Source organism: Neopsephotus bourkii, unplaced genomic scaffold (assembly GCF_033783945.1).
Source record: "Neopsephotus bourkii isolate Nb327-2 ecotype Australia unplaced genomic scaffold, CSIRO-AGI_Nbou_v1 NB_1756, whole genome shotgun sequence".
Lineage (NCBI taxonomy): Eukaryota > Metazoa > Chordata > Aves > Psittaciformes > Psittacidae > Neopsephotus > Neopsephotus bourkii.
In genome coordinates this window covers 10,721-15,774 of record NW_026902230.1, presented here as the reverse complement: position 1 = coordinate 15,774, position 5,054 = coordinate 10,721, and the positions used below count along the sequence as shown (strand labels likewise).

The 5,054-nt window shown below is 52.3% G+C and overlaps 1 long non-coding RNA gene across 1 annotated transcript; it reads left to right on the top strand.

The window, feature by feature from the left end:
• Positions 1-255: 255 nt before the first annotated feature.
• On the top strand, positions 256-2,965 carry LOC133225293 (uncharacterized). Its single transcript, XR_009729087.1, has 3 exons — positions 256-440; positions 1,121-1,281; positions 2,586-2,965. It is a non-coding gene; the product is annotated as an uncharacterized LOC133225293 (long non-coding RNA).
• Positions 2,966-5,054: the final 2,089 nt, after the last annotated feature.

Genomic DNA, 5,054 nt, shown 5'->3' with positions numbered 1-5,054 from the left:
AAATCAGATATTTAACCCCGAAATGCTTAATTCGGGCTGATCTCGAGTGCTCCCAATCTTCTCCCTCTGCACTGCCCCAGAAAACAGCCCAGCCCAGGAAAGGAACGGGCTCGGTCAGTCACCGCGGAGACAGAGCGGAGCCGGAGCGGAGGCAGCCTTTGTCTCTGCAGGCTGCCGTTCTCCTTCCTCCCTCCCTCCTAAACTTTTGGGCGCTCTCTCAGAACTGTATTTATAGACAGAGGAGGCCAGAGCTGTATTTTTTTCTTTGTGCCTCCTTTGGCTTGGGCTTAGAGCACTGGCAGGGAAAGTAAAAAGGAGGCAGGCAGACAAACGGGAGGACAGAAGGGGAAAGAGCTGAAGTCCCGCAGGCGGGACCTGGAGGGAGGCTGGGGCGGGTGGCGGCAGTGAGGGGCTTCCCCTGCTCCTGGCGGATAACAGAGGTAACGGGGAAGGTCCGGCCCCGGCTCGCTGGGAAGGGAGGGGAAAGCCTCTCGCCTTCGGGGAAGGGAGAGGCCGCCACGGCCGCCCTATGTTGAGGGCCGGGGGGTGGGCTCGAAGGGACTACAGGGAGAGAGAGCTCGTGTCTGTGCCTGGGGTGGAGGGGTTGAGAGAGCGACTCGGTGGTCGCAAGAGTCTGTGCTGTAAGACCAGGTTACAGGGGGGCAGGGGCTGTCCTTGCCCCCGACGGGAAGGCTGTTCCAGGGCCGGCGGACAGCCGGGGAGGGCCGCGGTCAGCGACGCTGGGCGGGGATGCTCGAGGGCTGTAGCAGTAGCTGCGGGGCCCGGGGCGGCGGGGGGAGCCCGCGGCTCTCCCCGGCTCTTCGCGGCTCCGCACAAAGAGCTGTTGGGGCACCGCTCCGCCGGGTGTTTTTTTCTAGGACGTTTCCATTGTACTTCAAACAGTCAAACCCAAAACAATCCCTACGCTGCTCACGGGAATAGAGAATTAACAGCTATCTGGAAAAGTGTTTATTGGGAAAGGGGTAAGATTTCCCTGACTGCAGAAAAAGCGATCGGAGAATTAAGAATGCGGGAGTTCGGGGTTTTGCTATTGTTGTTTTGCTTTTTGTTTTTATTTTCCCCTATGGTCTGCAATTAAACAAGCTCTCTTTTCCCGCAGCGTGAATGGTGAAAGTCTCTAAACAAACATCTCAATAACCCGCGTGCTGTAATTGTCATGTTGTTAAGCATTTCCTCACTGACATACTCCACATTTAGCCTCTAATCTCCAAAGTGGATGTCAAAGCAGTTTCCGACATCTTTAGAGAGCTTGTCCTGCAGGTAAGCAAAAATGTGAAACTGGAGAAAGAGCTTGCTTTTGGGCTGACTTTCAGGTCTGGCTTCGAGTGGCAGAAAGGCTGGAGTAGCAGGATTTACACTTGGCTTGTTGCAGTCTGGTTTCTGATGTGCCACGAGGAAGGTATAAAATTAGGTTAAAGCTCCAAACCACCCATCAAACCCCGTTCAGAGCCTCGGCTCTGGTCTCGGGTGTGTTTAAATCACTGACACTTCAGAACAAAACCCTTTCACCCTTCACCTCTCCGGTGGGGATTTTTCTGTTTGATTACTTCAATAATTTAATTTCTATTTGCCCTTCCAAGTGGGCAAATCAACGTCCTTCGAACACGGGTGGGGGCTGTTATTTTTAGCTCGTTAGCTGGAACAAAATGTTCCAACACTCTCTGCTTTGAATCTGATTGCGGTTTGACTACTCTTTGATATTTAAGAACGTCGGTTTCCTTGTCAAAGTACCTGCTATAGGAAATGGCTCCCTTAGCTTGGCAAATCACTCTCAACAAAGTAGACAAGCGCATTCGCCTAAGTAAAGAAACGTTTCTAAAATATTGCCGGGAAATACCCGAAAATATTAAACTGGTAAATCTACTGTAGGTGCTACCCTTATGATGACCTTAACAGTGTGCCCAGCTATCAAAATAAGTAAGAAATTATAAAAATATTGCATGCCTTCCTGTCCTTTCGATAAATACATTTTGTCGGCACTTGCTGAGCAGTTTTGGGGAGTCCCATATGCACTTCATAAACAGCACTAAAAATGCGGGTTCCATTCAAATATTATTATAATAGCCCTGCTGCCCCTGACCTGCTACAGTTCTGCGTCTACTGTTTCTGTAACAGTACTTTAAAGTATGTTTAAATGTTGTTGCCGTCCCCTCCGCCACGTTGTCCTGGAGCTTTCAGCTGACACTACTGCTGTGTCCATTTAAAAAACGTGACTCCGTGTTTAGCTGCGAGCTGTCCAACATAAACACAAATAGCACTATGAAGGAACACAACAAAGTAGGTGTGAAGGGAAAGGGAGAAATCCACTTTTGCCAAGTGGTGCCTCAAAGAGTGCATGACGTTAATTCAGACTTCAAAAAGCTAGCACCCGTGAGATTCTAATGCCATACACATTTATAAATACGAATAGGTACAATCTGAGGTGCGGAAATGGTAACAGAAGTTTCAGACTTCATGGCTGTAGATTTGGAAAGTTCTCGTACCACTGGCGCCCGGACACCTACACATATTAGCAAAAACACTGCATTGAATTAAGCGCTTGATCACTGAGATCTTCTTCACAGGGTTTTCTGTTACCGCCAAGAGCGTCGTCATATGCGATGCCCTTCGTGGCCAGGGGCCAGAGACTTAAATGAAGTCAAGTGAGTAAAGTAAGTGCAAGCTAGTCTCCTCTGCACTGGGGAGTTGAAATGCGTGTACGGAGAGTGTCTAGAAAAGATGAAAATCCGAGGTTCGTAGCTCCAAATCATTACATCCTCAACAACAGAACATGATCATTACCCACGAGAGAAAGGGACAAAATTCTCCTCCTATACTGATTATTGTTATGGCAGGAAGCAATAACTCCTTTGTTATGAAAATAGTGTTTGTTATGAAACAAACAGAGTGAGCAGCCATCTAGATAAACATTCCCTCTAACAAGGCTACCGTCTCTGTGATGTTTTATGTGGTTTGCTAACCCCCTGTCGTTTTTAATCATTATTGTATTTTGTTTCTTTTTTTTCTTTCTTTGTAACTATGCGCATTGTTTCCCACTTACGCTAATTGCAGCAGTAACGGTCCGAAATTTCATGGAGAAATAAACTGTTCGGTTGGCATTATTTTCGCCTGTGGGTTTGGGGTTTGGGGTTTCCCCCCCCCCCCCCCCTTTTATGTGCTCATCGATAAATTCAATACCAATTTTTTTCCTATGCATTTCCTATGATTGTATCGATGCCACTCGAACATTGGCACCTCTAATCCCTCTATATTTGCAATGTACCTGAGTTGCCTTTTTCTGGTTCTTGGTAGATAGCGATAAACTTTCTTAGACAAGCAGGGAAAACCTACAAAACCGAAGAGCAATACTTGTTCCTCAAGTTAGGCGCTTTTTCTATGCCTGGCCCTTTCTCTCCCGCTACAGGGTCCCGGCGGGACGGTGCTTTTGAAATGAGCGGGCTGCGCGGGTGTGCGGGGCGGACTTGGAGGGCCCGGGTGCCTCCACGGAGGCTGAGAGAGCAGGGGCTGCGGCTCCCGCTGCCTCCCTGCTTCGCGTCGTCGGCTCCACCACCGTGCGCGAACCGCGGGCGGCGGCGCTTCGCCACAAGATCAGTCAAAACGCAGGCGGCCGGCAGCAGAGCATTCCTGGCACATGCGTTCCAGGCCTCAGACAGTAATAAAGCCTCCGTAAAGAGGGTAAATATGAAGTCAGGATGCCGCAAACACAGCGCAGGCAGCAGCTCAGCTCGGAAGGACCGGGCGACTTGCGGCTTTTGTTTGCCATGGGTGCTCTCAGAAAGCTTCACTTGTGTTGCCGGACCAGGAGTAGCGGGAGGCGGCCGCGCTTTACCAAGGCGAGATTCCCGTGTCCCCTCGCACATCTGTCCCCTTGTAGAGCACGGGGAATCCTACCCCAGATCCCCACACGGCTAGGTGGGCGGTATTTCTGCGCTTGCTGTGGCCGACCCGCACCTTTCAGGGCCGTATCTGCTGCCGCCCGCCTGCCCCCCGGCGCCACGAGCACACCAGGTCGGAGCCTGGCGCAGCATCCTCTGCCCTCCACCGACATCTCCATGGCTTTGACTTAGTTATTGCCAAACGCAGGCAGATTTGAACACCCCGCTGACGGCTGCCCTGGGGTTCCGCAAGGCAGTCCTCCTCACCCCCACCCCAAAACCCAGCAGCCGCCTTCGTCGCCCTTCGCACGGTTGTGACCGCCGGCCCGGGCTCGGCAAGGGCTGTTTTTAGATCTCCGGAGGCTTTTACCTCCTTCAGGGAAAAGTGCCTCAGTTGGGCCAGAGGCCCCGTCTCCAGCTACAGCCGCGCCTAGGCGCCTGAGGCCAGGGCGCGGCACATGCGCGGCCGCGCAAAGCAGAGCGGCACCCGCGCGCCCCCTGACGCCGCTCGCGGTAGGAGTTGGGCTCGGCCCCGGTCGTGGAGCTGCGCTCCCCGCCAGCCTGCCCTCGCTCTGCGGCCCCGGGCCCAGCTTACCCCGAATCCCCCGGCCGCAGCACCTGCGCAGGGGAGCTGAGCAGTGGCTCTGCAGGGGACATGTCTCGGGTCCGCTCCTCAGAATTCCCGTGCCCACCCTCGCTTCCCCCTGGGGCGAGGAGACCCTCTCTGTCACTGGAGGAGGACTGAAGCACCCCTCTGGACCCCAGCCTCCTCCACAAGTGGGTCAATGGTGACAACCAGGTGGCCCTCTCCCACTGTCACCATCTCCATGTGCTGACCTTCATATGCCTGACCCTGGCCCTAGATACTCATCCTCTGCCCAAGATCTTCCTTCCACAGATTATATTGCCTTCTCATTATAGTACATGAGGGAAGGCATGAAAAAGTGGCTTCATCTACTTCACACAACCTCCCTTGGAGGTGAAGGGGCCTTAGCTTCATGTTGTGAATGCATTAGCTTCATGTTGTGCAAGGGCAGAAAAGGCAAAATGTACCAACTAAGCTCATGTGCCCTGTTTGAAAGTACTGCACAATAATGTTTACAGACACAAATTTGTAGTAAGGCTCTAGAATTCACCTTAGTTCTTAATTTACTGAGG